The following is an 18,419-nucleotide window of genomic DNA, read 5'->3' as shown; positions in this document are numbered from 1 at the left end:
GTCACCCTCCTCCCTTCCTACCACATTGCCTGAGGAAATCTAAGAGATAGTTGAACTGCTCCTGTTGCAAGAGACTGTGTCTACCCATATTCTTACCATCTTGTTCCCAATGACCCCACCCTTGCCCTCTCCCCCACAAATACAAACTTTTTCCTTAGATGAATTCCAGCACTGTCATATGCCCTTTAAATATCCTACCCTGGGACAAAGTTCTGCCAAAGTTCTTAGTTATAGCTTTGATTTAGCTCTGCATGTTACTTGGACAAGATATTGAGCTTGGATCAAAATCAAATAGGATGAGGCAGAGCCAAGATGGCATTGTAACAGGAAGACCTGAAGCCTCACTCTTACCCACAACCTTTCCCTTTAGGACTTAAAAAAAATGCACCAGTGGATACATTACTGGCCCTGGAGTCAGGGAGGGCTTGGGTTCAAATCCAACTTCAGACACTTACTAGCTGTGTGATCTTGGGCAAGTCACTCACTTAACCATGATTGCCTTGCCAAAAAAACCAAATGCACCAAATTAAATCCTGATTAGGAAATTCAAGTAAAAATCGCAAGAAGTCCATTTTCCAGCCCTGGACATCACAGAAAGTCAGAGAAATCTGGACTTTGGGGATGGGATAAAGCCAGAAACATTCACATGGAGCAATCCAGCATAGGAATTGAAAAAGAATAAAGTCTGCATATGTACCACAGCAAGAAGTCCAAGTAAGCCTCTTTGAAAGACTTAGGATCTCTGATCAACCCAAGAACCAACCAAAATTTCAGACCACCTTCTTCAAGCTGCAAAAACAGGTGCCAGATGGGAACTCTATCATTTGCTCTCAAATTCTGGGTCACAGGTCCAGAGCAGATTGGAAACAGACTACACTTAGGGGTAGGGAGCAGTCATGAGCCCTAAGTAATGGACTAAATGAGGAGAAACTTCAGAAGCAAGCAGGAGCTTTCCCTAGGATCCACGTGGAGTCTTGGTTCTAGCACCCAACCCAGTCTGAAGCCTACAACAGAACAGCCAGCAAATGAACCCCAAGACCAAGTAGGAACCTATAGTCCCGTCACTCTGAAACGGCAAAACTTGCCAGATGGTTGATAGCAGCCAAGTCCTGCAACAGTCCACTGGAATTCCAACCAGGGCAACCCCACAGATGCATTGCTTAGACCTAAATCCTGGCCAAGAACTTTCAGAGCTCAGGCCAAGAAAAGAGTAATCAGACTTTGCCCTTTGGAATCAAGGCATACCTGAAAGAATTGATGGCTATTTCCTCCCTGCTCATTTGCTTGTCCCAAATCATGAAAATAAGGACCATTATTCTGGAAGGTTTAGAGCCTGATTACCTCCAAGGGAGGCCGAATTTTCAACAACTTGTCTGAAAAGGTTCTAAACTAGGGCTGAGGAGACCTGGACTCAGTCCATGCTCTGACTCCAACCTTGGGTTTCTGTTTCTTTATATAATCTTTTATTTTTCAGAAGAGGAAATCTTTGAGATTTGGGTTCTGTTTGACTCAAACTCAATTCAGCCTTTATTGCAGTCAGAATTCAGTGCATCTTTTGCTATGACCCTGGACAACTCACTTTTATTTGGGGACTCAGTTTCTTCCACTACAAAATGGAATGGGTGATTCCTAAGGTCTTTTCCAACTCCAAATAAAAATATTGGTATTTTGAGGATTTAGCGGTGGTTGTCTTCTAAACCTCTTTAACCTCCCTTACCCAAGGAATCTATGTATTTGCTGCAAGTGTTATAACTTCATCATCTGTGTGCCTTAAATGAGGTTTCTTGGATGCCAAATGTGAAGAAACAATCTTACTATCTAGTTTTCAAGAATAATTACTTGAAATAGCAAGCTATGAAATGGCCACTTCCTCTGAGTGGGCATGATGGTAAGGGTTACCTTTCCAGACTTATGGTTCTTACATCTCCATTTCCTCACAAAGGTTGGTGTCCTTCCTTTCCCTACTGAAAGTGCCTATGATGCTATTTGCCTGGGCACACTTTATGGGGCCTGTTTAAGGTACAAAACTTCCTCTGCATGAAATAATTCACATGGTTCTGGACTTGCAGTCAGTCATACATTATATACATACACACACACACACACACACACACACACACACACACACACACACATCCACACACATATATATGTCTGTATAAGGTGTTTTCAGAAAATAGAGACTAGTGGGTTAAGTCAATGGTCTGCTGATTCATATCCATGTATAACTATGCTTTTTGAATGAAATAAATACGCAGATAAGTGCTGTAGGAATTTGAAGAGAGATCACTTTCTCCTCTGGAAGAAGAGAGGAGTCAGGGAATGAACAAGGAGATGACACCTGAATTAGGGCTTGAAGGAAGAGTTGGACTTCGATAGATGGAGACAGGGAGAGATTCTATTCTAGATATCAGGGATAACATAAAGGGATAAATAAAAGCACAAAACAAAGTTGTTAACAAAAAGCACAGTAAAGTCAGTGGTAGGCACAATACTGGCCCTGGTAATACATTGATTTTCTTGCCTTGGATAGGCAGGGGAAATATCACTGTGCAAATTACAGGCATGCAATGTGAGCAGGGTCATGGATCTTGGGAATTTTTTCCCCCACCAACTTTGGTCTCAGGATTCTGTTCTTTCTTTCCAAGCTATGACTTGGTTTATCTCACTGGTCTTCCATTCTATCAACTTCTAATTAAAAGCTTATTCTGTCAGGGTTTTAGAGAGAACAGAGAACCTATGGGAAGGAATCTTTTCTATGCCTTTCTTTGGGCAGGTGAAAAGAATTTGAGAATCAACTTTAGATCCTGAGATGAATAAGGGGGGGGAAGATGTAGATGAAGCATCAGCTCAGATTTCACTGGTTGAATTCATGACTGGGAGTATATATCTAAGATTTTTCACCTCAATTCTTGAAAAACAACACCAATCGGAGACAGTGGAGCCTACACACAGGGAAGATATAATCTAAAGTTAACAGCAATGAGGTGGGTATGTCCAAAGAAGAGCATGAAGAATCACAAAGGAAAAGTAGGTCAAAGTAAAATTTTCCATGTTTTGCCATTTGAAATGAAACAGTTCTGCTAACGTGTCCTTTGGTTAGGAAAGAGGGAAAATGTTAGGAGGAAATTAGATGACATATGTAAAGAATTTGTCAAACCTTAAAGTTTGATATAAATGCTATATATAATCATCATAATTGTTAGGTTATGGCTAGGCCTATACTCTAACATATGATGTATGGAAAAGACCAAGTAGGTAAGTTTGGCTAGACCATAGACTAGGTAATAGATGAGTGATGATTAATAAACTTGTAAAAGTCAGCTTGATCCAGTTTTTGAAGGAATTTATATGTCAAGTAGGGAGTTTTTTGGTTTGTTTTTTCCTAGAGGGTAGGAGGGATCCACTAGATTTCCTTGAGCAGGAGGTTGTCATAAAACCTGTGCTTCAACATTATCAGTTTGTCTGTGTATTAGAGAAAGGAGAGTCTTGAGACATGGAATCCAATTAGTTCATTTATGAACACTAATTTCACTGTTGTCATTTGATGTAGTGTTTCTGTCCAGTGACCAATGAGATTTTAATTGCACCACAAAAATATTGAAACCAGAAGATATAATAAAGCTTCAGCTAAATGAAAAATGCCTCAGAGATCATCCCCGCAGAAGGAAATAAAGGAGTTCATGGGACCATAGCTTTAGACCTGGAGGGAATCTGAAAGATTTAGTCCACCCACCTCCCTTCCCTCTTTACCAATGAAGAAACTGTAAATGACTGAAGAGGTGATTCAAACCCAGATTTTTTTTCTGACTCCATGTTCAATACTGTTTTCGTTGTATGGCCAAAAGAACATCATTATGTGTATATGTATGAACTGGCTAATACACACACACACACATACACACACACATATATATATATACACTCACACACATATATATACACATATATACACACACACATGTGTGTGTATATATGTGTGTATATATGTATATGTGTGTGTATATATATATATGTATATATGTGTGTGTGTGTATGTGTGTGTATATACTTTATATTTATATACTTGGCTAGCTCACTTCACAGTGCTCATGATGGGCATACACAAAGTGACCACTATGATGATAGATACTACCTATGGACCAAAATCTATTACAAAGGATGAAAAAGTAGAGAAATTTCATGCAGAACATGACCAGATCCACTAAACTGAGTCTACATGTAGCTCAGTAGCAGGTAGCCTTCAATGCTAAGAATGGACAGAGTTGAGGTGTGTTTGAGATTAATAAATGACATTTTGTTGTATGCATTGATGCCTCAATGAGCTCCATGGTCACTCAGTAACTGATCAAACTATTGAATTAACAAACTTCAATAGTTTGTTAGTTCTATGATATAATCAATCTGGATATTCCCTCCAATGTTACATATTGCAACTCATCAATCCCTTCTCATCCTGCTCAATTCTTACTCATGTAAGTCCTCCACAGAGAGGTCTACCTAACATTCTGTGGACTTTCTCTAGATCTCCTGACATCTTATTGATTCTAAAAAGCAAATCTACCACCCATTGGTCATATCTCCCGTGCTCTTGCTCCATGACCTGCCTGTCTCCTTTCAAAATCAAGCATTTCCTTGTTAATATTTCTCTACTATTTCCCCTATACAATTCTTCAGTGGTAGCAATAAAACCATGGGTTTTATGCCATTGACCTTTGGATGACTTTTGATTTTAATTCTTTTGATACTGTGGTATTACATACTTTCCACCATTGCCAGGACTCATGTTTAAAAGATTGGCCTTTATTTCAGGGAGAAGTTCTAGGTCATTAAAAACATGGTGCAATTTTCCAAATGCAGTTTAGCTTGCTCTTGCTCTCCCGTTCAATTTTTGGCCTAGCTCATTGTGCCTCTGTTCTGTCTCTCCAAGATGGATGTCTTGATGGACCCAATCTTGTGCTTGTCCATCCAGCTGCAAATTGTAATCTGGACAATCGACATCTATCTTTCACTTGCATTTTTATGTGTCGATAGTTAGGCTGAACTTGTCTGAGTGATTATAAATCTTTTATAGGAGGCTCTGCAATGTGGGCTTGATGAAATCAGCACAATGTCATCAGTAAACAGGAGCATGTGAAGCACCTTCCCCTCTCAAGGGTATCCTTCTCATATTCGTCTGTGCTGGACATCTACCTTGATAGTATTGAGTACCTTTGGCACACACATTTCTCCCTATTTAATGGTTTTCTTGATATAAATAATCAGAGGGTCATTGATTAGTTTTCTCTGTTTAATATTTTGAGGAATTTTATATGGTTTAAATACCTATAGGTGTATATAGGTGTGTGTATGTATATATATGTGTGTGTATATGTGCATGTATGTATAGCACGTGTATATGCATATGTGTGCATATACACACATACACACATACATGTGCATACACATATATGTATATGCGTGTATATGTGTGTGTGTATGTGTGTATATATGTATATATGTGTATATGTATATATGTGCGTATATATGTATACACACATGTATACACACACATGTGTGTATGTGTGTATATGTATACATGTGTGTATATGTATGTGTGTGTGTACAGAGAGAGAGAGAGAGTGTGTGTGTGTGTGTGTGTGTGTGTGTGTGTGTGTGTGTGTGTGTGGAGAGAGAGAGAGAGAGAGAGAGAGAGAGAGAGAGAGAGAGAGAGAGAGAGAGAGAGAGAGAGAGAGAGAGCCCTTTGATCCAGAGATCCCACTTCTAGGCCTATACCTACAGGGAAGACAGACAGAAAGACCCAATATATATCAAAATATTCATTGTAGCACTTTTCATGATGTAAAAAATTAAGATTATGCTTTGACTGCTGAACAATTAAATATTATATAATAACATTTATTTGAGATACCTGTAATGAATGTAATGGAATATTTCTGCACTATGATATGAAGAATTCAGACAAACATGGGAAGACCTGGCACACAGTAGTCACTTAATCAATGCTGATTGATTGACTAGAATGACCCTATGCAAGGTGAAGAAAGCAGAACTAGGAAAACGATACACACAACGAATACAACGTCAAAAAGAAGAACAATGAGATTAAAAAAAATTATGATGATCATCAATCTTGGGTACAAAGAAGAGTTGAGAAAATGCATTTCATTCCTTTCCTTGCGTGGGGCGGAGGGGACTAGGAATGGAATATTGCATGTACCTTCAGACACAGCTGATGTGTTCGTTGATTTTATGTAACTTTAAAACAATAAATACTACCAAATGCATCCAAAATACTCCCTTTTCCTCCTTGGCTGATCTCCTTCTTCTCTACTCCTTCCTCTCCTATGAAATAGTCTACTTATCTATCCTAAGTTGGTACAGAATGTGATTAATTGGCTGTTTGAAGAGTTATGAAAACAAAATCTGTACTCTAGAAAGATGAAGCTGCTATCAGTGAGAGCTTTATTCCTTAGCATGCTAATAAATTCTTTGCTTTCAGTTTGACCTTTTGTCTTTGATCCACATTCATAGGACCCTTGATGACCAATATGCCTGTCACCAGAAGTCTCCTTCCTCTTGCCTGTTCCCCAACATTAGGCTGGAGAAAAGAAGGCATGAGGCAAACATTACAGTTGTTTTCAGCTAGACATACACGTGAACGAAGTACTAAACAGTCTTATTGTCCTCAGAAGCAGGACTAAGTTGAGTGGGTAAAATGTATAGGTAGGCAGATTTCTGCACAATGGAAGAAAAAATATCCTAATATTTAATATTCTACAAAATTAAATGGGCCCCCATCCCCATGTCCCCAAGGTAGAAAGTTCCTTATCCCTTGAGACAGTCAAGCAGAGAATGGATGACCATTTGTTAAAAATGTTATATCAAGGTCATTACTTAGAGAATGGATTTCTAACTTTAAGATTCTATGATTTGATGACATACTCACTTGCAGCAGTCTAGAGCTAAGAGCTCTGTAAAACTAGTGTATTTATAGCCAGGTGGGTTCATTCTCCCATTACTACCTTGTCTCTTAATTTGGGTTTGCAAAAATAAATAACAACAAAAAAATGGGTGATCTCTGATTCCCAGCCTTGCTTTTAAAGCTCTGCACAATCTGGATCCCACCTAATTTTTCCATTCTTATTTAAAGTTTACTCCCCTTCAACATGGCCTATCCTTCATTCATAATGGCCGACTAGCCATTCTCCATAAACCACATTCAATCTCCTACCTCGGCCTTTGAAGACTAAATGAAGAAGCCTGCACTTAATCCTCTCTTCAGTCTTTTAGAATCTCTACCTTCCTTCAAAGGACAGCTCACATGCCATCTCAGAGATCCTTAATCTGGTAGTAAGTGTAAGTGAGCCTCCAGAACTATAGAAAAATGGTATCAGGAGCTAAGAAATTAGAAGCCACAATTCAAGGTGAATTGGAGCCAAAGGGATCAAAGTCACTTGCTATCTGGGGATACCTTGTGATAAAATAATAGTATATGTAATGTGCATTGGGACCTAGAGATCAACTCAACTGCTTCAAGGGAGATAAAATGTACGACCTTGTGGTCTAAATTAAGGAACTGGGACATCAGAGCTAGTGAAGGATTCAGTCACTGGGGTTAATGATGGCAGCAGTCTAAAGAGGATCTCCCTGGAGGGTGGAAGGGGGAGGGGAAGAAGGCAGCTGCTACCCTGTGCTGAGTGACTTCTAGTAGATGCAGCCAGTCCCTTCTGAGGGCAATGATCCTGGGTCTGTGAGACTTAAAAGTAATGACCTAGGGCTTGCTCAGACAAATTGTCAGCAAAGGTTGTAGGTAGCTGATACTCTGGAAAGTCAGAGTGTAGAAATGAGGTGGCTTGATTTGGAATTCATTTAAAGTCATAGTACACTTTGAGAACTGATGGCAAACAACCTGGGTGAGTGAAAAGGAACTGGCCAGTTGGGCACCACAGCTCTTTCTTTTCTTTTTCTTTCCTTTCCCTCTGTCCACATAGGGTATCCTACCCTTACTGGTGAGTGCCCAAAGGGTATGTAAATTTTGAGCACTGAATCTTTTTTTAAACCCAAATCACTCTCCCTCTCATTGATTGACCAACAATGGGTCCCAGGCCATTGGTCATTGTTTGCACCCTGATTGACTCCAGTGAATGTAAATAGCAGTGGTTTCTGTTTCTGAGGGTCTTCCCCTCTCAGATTGTTTTTTTTTTTTTTTGACTAGGTAAAGAGGCCATTCTCTGCCTCATTTCTTACCTACCCTTAATTACTGAATGAGTGTTTCCTAAGTCAAATTGAGACCTGTTAAAGACCTTAGCTTTAAAAAGCCCAGGTCACCCATTGTATTTCTGGCCATCTACAATCCTTCTGATCTATATCTCACCACTGGACCCAGATGGCTCTGGAGGAGAAAGTGAGGCTGGTGACTGCACAGCCCTGCCTCACTTAAATCCAATTCACTGGCGTGTTATGGCATCACTTCCCTGATGTTGTGGTCCTTTTCAAGGACAAAGGACAAGCAGCAACAATAACAACATTTAAAGTATATTCAATAGCCAAATATTTGTCCTACTATGTGTAGAGTTCTATGGAAACAACCAAAAATTTAGATACTTTTGTAGAAGGGCATATGAAGACTAGGAACCTATTCTTCTATCAATCAATTATTCAATAGGCAAACATTCATTAAATACTAGTTATATCCCAAGGACCACATGGGGCACTGAGAATGCAGGCAAAAATGAAATATTCTCTCCCTGAAAGTAGCTAACATTCTATGAGGGGAGGCAAAGTATGAGTGTTGAAGGAAGCCAGGCATGACAAAGAATAGATTGTCTGAGAGGAAACTGGAGATGTCAATCCCTCCTTTGAAAGAGTTTAGAGGCTTAAGGACACAACTAAACCAGAAAATATGATTTGAGAGAGGTAGTAGAGAGCGTCCTGGACTTTGAATAGCTAGTCCTAGACTAGCCATAATACCATAAGCAAGTCAGCTTGCCTCACGGGAGATACTAGTGACATTATTAAGGTCTGGGGGTCAAGATTTAGGATTGGAGGGGACTAGAAGTCATCTAGTCTAATTACCTCCCTGTCCAGTTGAGGTCTATAAGGCATGGCCAGAGTTCAGGAATTGTCCAAGGGTGGGCAGTCATGGTAGAATGAAATGAGTTCTGACCTAGTACTTAAGAAAACTGGGTTCTAGTCTCTGTACAGTAATATAATATATATAACATAATATATTAATATATAATATATATAACATAACATAACATGACCACTTATATAGCATTTACTTTGTGCCAGGCACTGTGCTAAGCCATTTATTGTTTCATTTTATCCTTACAACAACTTTGGGTGTAGGTGCCATTATTATCCCCATTTTTCAAATCCTCATTTGTAAACTGAAGCAGACAGAGGTTAAGTGACTTGCCCAGGATCAAATAGCTAGTAAATACCTGAGGCTGGCTTTGAACTCAGATCTTCCTGACTGGAGCCCGAGGCTCTCTCCAGCAACACATAGCTGCCCTATCTATGTAATTCTCAGCAAGTCATTTAACCTTTCTTAGGCCCAGTTTCCTCATTTGTAACATGAATAGTTAAATGGATGATTGCTAAGGTTTATTCCACATCCCAGATTCAGCTGGTTACACATATAACTCCTGTCCCAAAGGTCACTGGGATGGGACTCTCTTGTGAGAGATTTGGTGAACCATGAGAGCTTCAACTTGCAACCAGCCCCTCTTACAGGGTAGCACATTCAGCTACCCTAATAAGGAGAGAGGCCCACACCAATGGCCTTTGAGACAGGAGTTATACACAGTTTGTTAGTAACCGAGAGGAAACTAAGACCCTGGTCCCTTGACTTCCCATCCTTTATCTTGTCTTTCCTGGAATTACCTCTTGACCTGGATTTGTCCAGTATGATCTTAATGGGCTAGGTACCTATATGAATAGTCAGCCCATTGAGTCAAGACCCTGTAGCCAAACTTCCCCCAATCCCTGTAATATCTGCCTCAGAGAGTTATAATGAAGTCAAGTGACAGTCCTTCACTCCCATCCAAGCTGCCCTGAACCCTTCTCAGGAATGTGCTACAGAGGGCCAGAGCCCTCCTCGATTTACAATTGTTAAATTTTCACTGTGAGCATTTACACCTCAGAAATCAGGAAAAAGAACACAGTTCAGGGCTTGACTGATGGTTTATTGATTGTCTAGACTTAAGGAAGTGATGGAAAAAAATGTTAATAATGATGTTTGTGAGAGGGTGTTGTGTGGACATTTCCCCCCCAGAGAGCCGTTTGTTAAATATTTACCAACAAACCACCTATACCCTCTCTGGAAGCCTAGGAATATCAGATGCCAGCCCTGGATTACTAGGCTGCTTACAGGTTTCTGGGAATGGCTTAGTCTCTGGGATAGGAAAGAACACATTGGAAGAACTCCATTTCTGGTGATGTGATTAGATGGTAGTTGGAAGCACTCCAGAGCTTCTTATAAATCATGCGGGCAAAGCATTTCCAAAAATGATCTTGACCGTGTGACCGAGTGGCTGTTTATACTCCCTTAAAGAAGAGGGGTAGGGAAGAACCGCCCCAGAAAGGCAGCCTCTTCTTGCTTGTATAAGTTTCAGTAGTTAATGGATGACTTTAGAGCAGCCATTTTTAACCTGGAGATACCAGACTTTGAGACCTACATTAGACAGAATCCTACTTCTGTAACTTAGGAGCTGTGTGATCAGGGCTAACCAATTCCATCACAGAAGTGAACCCCTCCTTGGGACTACTGCAAATATTGATCAGGGAGTCTGTGAACCTGAATAAAAAAATTCTTTATTTTTACTAATCTTTAACTGAAATTTATTATTTCCTTCAATTATGAATGTAGGTAATGAACCATAGTAATATTAGGCTTCATCTGACTGGAAAGAAGGAAGGAAGGAAATAAACGTTTATTAAATGCCTACTATATGCCAGTTACTGTGCTAAGGTATTTATAAATATTATCTCATTTGATCCTAACAACAGCCTTGGGCAGTAGGTGCTATTATTATTTTCCATTTTACAGTTGAGGAAATTGAGGCAAACGGAAGTTAGGTTGATATGTTCAGAGTCACACAACTAGCAAATATCTGAGGCTGGATTTGAACTCAGTTCTAACTACCTCCAGACCTAGTGCTCTCTGTGCACTATGTTACCTCGCTGCTAGGGGTCTACGGCACACACAAACATTAATAACCACTATTTTGGAATTTCTTTGTTCCCTTCCGTGATGCCTGAGACATTGATGGCTGCAGCTTAAAAGGTACTTGCTGCGAGCCATCGTCTCTGCTTGGGCTTTAATCACTTGTTACTTAGGACAAGATGGTCCTCCCATCTTTGTTAAGCCCCTTCCACAAGCCTCGAGCCTCCTCCTCCAGCCAGGCACCGAGCTCGGTGGCTGTAGCTGCAGGTGGACGGCTGTAACAGAGAACGGCAGAGAAGTCGGTGATGGAGGGAGGCAGAGAAGCAGTATTGGTTTTTGAGTGCTCAGCGTAGAACCAGGTGCCTGGGAACCACTCCGCATCTTGCCCCTGTTACTAATAATCCTCCCCAAATCACCGAATGGTTTCCAGGCATTAAAGTTATCGTTTGCCATAAACCCCTTGTCTGTTTTCTGGAGAGTTTAATATATCGCAGGAAGTTTCACCCATAAAAGGTGATCGCTGTGCTCCTGTGAGTGTGCCCAGCGCCTATAACTTATGACCTTCATAAATGTGAGTGGGTCTCACGAGTGAGTCCATCAGTCTTTGGAGTAATTCTGTTTTGTAGTAAAATATTTTACTGTGCCCGCTTCTGTCTGTGTTTGCCTCTGTTGTGGGGGGTGGGAGGCCCTCCCTCTTCTCCCTCCTCCCCTCTCAGTTTTCCCTTCTCTCAGTGCCAGGTTTCAGGCAAAAGCCTAAAGATCGGTGCTACCACCTTTGCTGTTTTGGGGCTCCCAAACAACCCAGTGCGGGGGTCAGGCCCAACTCTTGGTTATGGCAAGAGGGCCCCTTGGATTTGGAAAGGCTTCTGGATCAATGCACAGCAGTGTTATTTATGGATGTGACTTCTCCAGGGCCTTTTCCTGGAAGTACATGAAGTGCTCTCCAAAGAAACTTAGCACTTTATTCAGGGAGTGTCCTTCAGATCTCAGAATAGAAGGGATAATACGAGAAACAAAAACAAGGGGAAGAAAGGGTTGCTGTGTGTTTGGGGTTGGGGGGAGCAAGCTGGAAGGAAGGAATAAAAGAAAGAAAGAGCTAGTTAGAAAAAAAATGAGACATGCAATGAGACTTAGGCAAGAGAAAGATCCAAATGCCAGTTTCCTAGGTATTTGACTAGAATTTAGTAAATTGTAGCTAGCATAATTAGATTATAAGCTCCCTAAGAGCAGGAACTAAGTCTTATTGGTAAAGATCATTGATAGGGGCGGCTAGGTGGCCTGGTGGATAGAGCACTGTCCCTAGAGTCAGGAGGACCTGAGTTCAAATCCGGCCTCAGACTTGACACTTACTAGCTGTGTGATCCTGGACAAGTCACTTAACCCCAATTGCCTAAAAATTAAAAAAAAAAAGATTATTGTTAAAGGCCCCTGGGGCCTGGTTCAGAGATCTGTTAAGCACATAGATATCTTTGATAGTTGGAATAGAACTCATTCAAGATTGAGGGTTAGGACTATGCCTTGTTAGCCGGTTGGGAGGGCAACAGACAGTAATGGTGGTGACGGTGGCCGGGAAAAGGGTGATGTGGACAATAGTTTGATACCCCTGAACTTAAAAGCAAGTACCTTTTAAACTGCAGCCATCAAGGTCTCAGGCATCACTGAAGAGAACAAAGAAATTCTAAAGCAGTGGTTATTAATATTTGTGTATGTCATGGACCCCTAGTGGCTAGGTAATATAGTGAATAGAGCACTGAGTCTAGAGTCAGTTAGACCTGAGTTCAAATCCAGCCTCAGATATTTACTAGTTGTGTGGCCCTGAATATCCCTGGTCACCTATGGATTTTGCCATTCTACTGTGAGCTCTCGTTGGACAGTGTTCTGCAGGGGAAATAAAAAATGACTGCACCTCGCTACTTCTTAACAGTGTTATTTGAGGAAGTCGCTTTGCTTCTGGGCTTCAGTTTCCTCATTAGTAAAATTAAGAGCTGTCCCAGGTGACTTCTAAAATCCCATCCAATTATAATTCAACAATTCTTTTGTAACCAGACATTAATGGAGACCTTTGTCCACTGATGGAGAAGAATTCACCAATGTTTATCTATTGAGCCCCTATAAAACGTTTGTTTTTTTTTTTCTCATTCCTAGGAATGAGGAGAAGAAAGGGGGATACTCATGAGTAAAAGCTCATAACACATGAGGAAGATAGGAGGGAGCATGATAAAGCTGGGAAGCCAGAGAACTGATGCAAAGAATCCCAGCAGGAAAAGGAATGGTGCTAGCAGGAGGCAGTAGCACCACCATTGTGGGCAAATCAGTGAAAATACTGATACCCTAAGCCAAGGGAAGTAGTGGGGCTGTACAGAAGCCATATGACATAGATGCAGATTTAGTAGAACTGTTTCTATTCTGAGAATAAAACTTAGAATCTGGACTTTCCCATCTTTTGTTCAGGTCTGTCTTTGTCTGTCTGTCTCTCTGTCCTGCCATTTCTGTTTCTTTTTCTCTATGTCCGTCTGTCTCTTCCCTCTCCCTTTAGTTGATTTCTTAAGTTTATTTGTTTTCTGTTTCAGTCTTCTTTTAAAATTGCTTCATCTAAGATAAAATGTAATTGGCCTTTGTATTGCTGATCTATGTTTTTCATTATTCCAGTAAAGCTAAGGTAGAGGCCACAGCTGATAATGCACACAAGAGAAAGGTGTTGATTGTTAAACTAGCATATATACATACAAGTACATACATGTATATATGTATATGTATGAATATATACACATTATATATGAGCACATATGTGTATGCCATATATATTGAGGATGCGTAGTATATATGTACATATCTATATTTATATAATTTATAGTGAACTCGCCTCCTATTTGTAGTGTGGGGGTGTTATCATGTGGCTTAAGAAAGGCAGGATGGACATTTCTAGCTCCACCCTTCTCCAAGGGAGGCTTAAATTCCTGCCAGAAAATGAAGCAGGAGGTTGGGGCCAAAGTCTTGGCCACTTTGCTCTTCTCAGGACAGAGGGGTATGGGTCTAGAATTTTATCTATCTGCCCCCTTAAATCTTCTTAGTCTAGGGCATGTAGTTTTTAGGTTCAAGCTAAACTTCTAATCACTGTTTCTTTAATAGGGAATGGAGGACTCAAACTTTATATCCAAGGCTTGACTCCTTCCCACCAAATACCAGTTCCACAATGAAAACACATAGGAAATAGTAGAGACCCATTTATCCAAGTCATTAGAAAAAAATGTGAATCAGAAAAAGTAAGTTGTTTAGTCATTTTTCAGTTGAGTCATGACCCCATTTGGGGTTTTCTTGACAGAGATACTGGAGTGGTTTGTTAGTTGCTTCTCCAGCTCATTTTATAGATGAGGAAACTGAGGCAAACAGGGTGAGGTGACTTGCCCACTGAGACCAGATTTGAACTGAATTCAGGCCTGACACTGTCCACTGTACCATCTAGCTGCCTGAAGTGTGGTTGGCATTGTCCATCTTCTCAAACTTGAAAGTCAGAGGCTATTGCAGAGCCCAATGAGCATGAAGAGGCTTGAAAAATATCTGACAGGGCCCGAGTTCTCTACTCTCCTGCTCTTACCAACTCCATCTTGCCCCTCCCACAGATTCAAGGCATGGCTCTCCATCAGTGAGGAGATAGTCCCATATCAATGGTCTTTGGGACTTGAGCTACACATATAAATATATGTAATATAAATGTATATTCGCCAGAGAGAGTCTTTTTTTTTTTTCCATTGCTGAGACCTTTCAAACTTGGGGCTTAAGCTATGCATAAGAATATTATTAATATTATAATATAATTAATTATGAATACTATCAATATTATTAATTATTATAATTATAAGAATAATTAATTAATAATTATCAATGTAATATTATTAATATTATTAATTATATTTTTCCAAAAGAAGAGAAAGGAGAAGTAAATGAGCCAGTAGTTTCTGATAGGTTGAGACTTGTAAGCAGTCTGAACTTTCTGAGATAATCACAGCAGGTGCCTCCCACTCCCATTGTTCTTCCCATGGTGTGTTTGAAAGCAAAACCATTCCCTCAGTGGTGATGCTGTGGGCTGGAAGGGTGTAATGTTCATGAAAGGATGGGGCCCAGGCAACCAGTGCCAGCTGATCCCTTTTGCACCCACCAAGCGTCCAGTACCCAAGACAGCTGTTGGACTCTGATAGCAAACAGGATAAAGAAAATTTTCTGATCCATGAAAATACCATTACACCAGATTTTAGGGCCTAGTTATATTTAAAAGTCCCAGTCCTTTCTGTTTATACGTTATATTTTCGTAAGTACACATATTCCATCATATTGGGATCTGTTATATCTATACTGCAGGTTCTCAAGGTTTCACATCAAAGAGTTTTCCTCTGGGAGAAGCTCCTTGGAAATTGTGGCTGGTGACTGTGATTTAGGGGGACTCAAGAGGAAGAAGCAAGGAAAGAGAGTCTGGTGAGTTTTTATGGAGCTTTGTCTACACTTTGGGGAAAAAAAGACAGAGTGAAAGTGACATAGAGGACGTTACAATGACATTTCCTTCTGCTAGATTATATAGTTCATACACTGTTAGCTATCTTATCAACCACATTGGGAAAGACATTTCAGAGAATGGTTCTGATAGTTTAAAAAAAAATCCTACTGGAAGACCTTAACTTTTTTTCCCCCAGAAATTTCAAGAAGTTCAAATCCAACAGGAAGGAAATTGATTAACTTTCATTGGTGATTTGTTTCTTGCTCAAAGTTCACTTTGTTTTTTCACATTCCTTTTCTTTGGCATTCATCTGTTACCTTTCTGTCCTTTCCCTAGCTTTCTCTGTCTGGTGCTTTCTTTCCGCCTGTCCCTCTGTCTCTCCCTCTCCGTCCCCACTCTCTCCCTCCTCCTCCTCTTCTTCTTCTCTTCCTCTCTCCCCACCCCTCTTCCTCTCCTCTCTGTCTCTCCTTCATCTGTCTCTTTCTCTGTGTGTTTGTCTCTCTCCCCCTCCTTCCCTCCTTCTCCCTCTCCCTTTCCTTGACTATCCGAATATTTAAGACATCCGAGGTGCTATAGGAGAAAAAAAATATGACCCTGACTCAAAGTGTGATCTATAGGGAGTTCTGGCTGCACACTTTAATTATTGCTAACAAAGTAACATTTTAATAGGTTTAGGTGGAAATTGATGAGCCCTTCTGTGCTCTATAGGCCTTGGGAAGGCACGCTATGATGTCTTGTGGAAAAGAGAGAGAAAGAGGAGGAAGGCAATGGATTAAAGCATTGTCACTACATGTTTTCTTCAAGGAACTTAAGGCTCTGTGATGGTACATATGTTTATCTTGGGCATTTCCACGGCATCTTTGTGAGGAGGAGGGAAATACCATTCTGTCCATTCTATAGATGTAGAAACTGAGACACAGAACATGGAAGGAAAATGTATAGAATCCTCTAGCATACCAGAACACAGCCATGATAAGAGCAGCTAAATTAAAAGGCCAGAGATTATGGCTGCTCTTTTCTTGTTTCCCACATAGCATCTTGTACAATCTGAGACATTGGGGTAGGAGCACAGAGCTTGGTATTTGACTGAACACTAGGGGTATGCTGATAAATGTTTAAAAACTGGTTTGGGGGGCAGTCCCTATGGCATAATAGTTTTAAACTAATTATTAATTTATGATTCAGTATCAACATTTTCTATCACTTTCTTAAGTCTAAACAATCAAAAAAACAATAAACCAAGCCTTAATTTATAAAATTTGACAATTTTCCAGGGTATAAAGGCTCACACTGAAAATTAGTAACCAGCTCTCCAGCCGATTTAAGTTGGCTGACCACCTCAGCAACCCTGTTGTTAGCTATGCCAGGCTTGTGGTGATGACAAAAGGGGATAAGATTTGTAAAGTGTCTTGAAAACCTCTAGGTGCCATAAAAATGATAGCTATTATTATTACTCTTTGGTCATGGTGTGCCATGAAACGAGGAAAAGAGCCAAAGGTCCCTTAGCTTGGTGACCCTTTCTGCTCCTTAGACAATCATGGCAGAATATGGAAAGGGGGAGAAAAAGTGGTAAGAATCATATTTTTTATACCATTTCTAAACATTCACCTAGTTGTACTGGAGGACAGTAGATATAGTCATAGATGGAATGGTTACCAAATTTGCCAATAACATCAAGCTGGCAGGAATAGCTAATGCACTGGACAATAAAGAAAAAAAAAGATATTGACAGGTTAGAGCACTGGGCTGAATCTAATTAGATGAAGTTTAGTAGGAAAAAAATGTAACTAGGAGGGGCCCATGAAAGTTCAGCCCTTATGAGCACTTGTAGCATACTTGGCTTGATGCAATTCCCAAATTGGATTTTGGAGCATGCACAAGAATCTTTTGACTCTTTCTAGTCTGATTACTTTGTGCTTTTTTGATTAGGTGCTGAATTGGAGCTAAGCATGCGTACAAAAGTCCCCCATTGCTTGACTTTGTTCTCTTTCTTTCCTGGCTTCAAGTGAGGTGGCAATAATTGTTGTATGCCTCCAGGTGAGAAGAGTGTCATTGGTCTACTCTCTGCACCTGGGTCATCATGAAGTCATAAGCATATGACCCTGCTATTGCTTCTGTCCCTACTATGTCTATTTTTCTTGTGTTAGGTGAAGGAATATTGGTGTCAAGAGGACAAACATTTATTAAATGTTAACTATCTGCTAGGCACTAAGCTAAGTTGGGAATACATATACAAGCAGGAAAAAATGAAAATCCTTGCTAACATTCTAATTGGGGACGCCAAGACTGAAAAGGAAAGGGGGGGGTCGTAAGGGAGAATGGGAGAAAAATTCTTGTGGCAATGAGTCAGGAGCAGACTGGGGAATGTGGATATATGATTGGCTGGGGCCTCTTCCTTAAAATGAGATTCTTGGAGGAATCAACCAGTCAGAGGGAGAGGTCACAGGAGCAGGAGAAATAGTTCAGAGGTGGAGCAAGACTTCAGAGTGAAGAGATTTCTATGATTTAACATCATTTCACATCTGTCACCAGGGGACATGAACTCATCAAGTGCAGTTGGGTACTTTTTGAGTATCTTCTTGCTCCTCTGGGATATTAACTTCCTATTATCCATTTTTGTTATGTTTTTCCCCAGTCCAAAAGTCATTCTCTTTGGTAGAGAAAAAAGCAAAGTAAGAATCAAACAACAATCTGCTGTTAGTTTTAAAAGTAGGAGTTAGAATAGAAAATTATTCCATTTTCTGTAAAGTCAGTGAT

At 40.3% G+C, this 18,419-nt stretch overlaps 1 pseudogene; it reads left to right on the top strand.

Annotated features, from left to right (window-relative positions):
• The first annotated feature begins 11,352 nt into the window (after positions 1–11,352).
• LOC110209990 (uncharacterized) overlaps positions 11,353–18,419 on the top strand; it is a 152,647-nt pseudogene continuing 145,580 nt past the window's right edge.

Source organism: Phascolarctos cinereus, unplaced genomic scaffold (assembly GCF_003287225.1).
Source record: "Phascolarctos cinereus isolate Bilbo 61053 unplaced genomic scaffold, phaCin_HiC Scaffold_5;HRSCAF=322, whole genome shotgun sequence".
NCBI lineage: Eukaryota > Metazoa > Chordata > Mammalia > Diprotodontia > Phascolarctidae > Phascolarctos > Phascolarctos cinereus.
The sequence above is the reverse complement of the archived record's forward strand: the minus strand, read 5'-3'. Positions and strand labels throughout refer to the sequence as shown.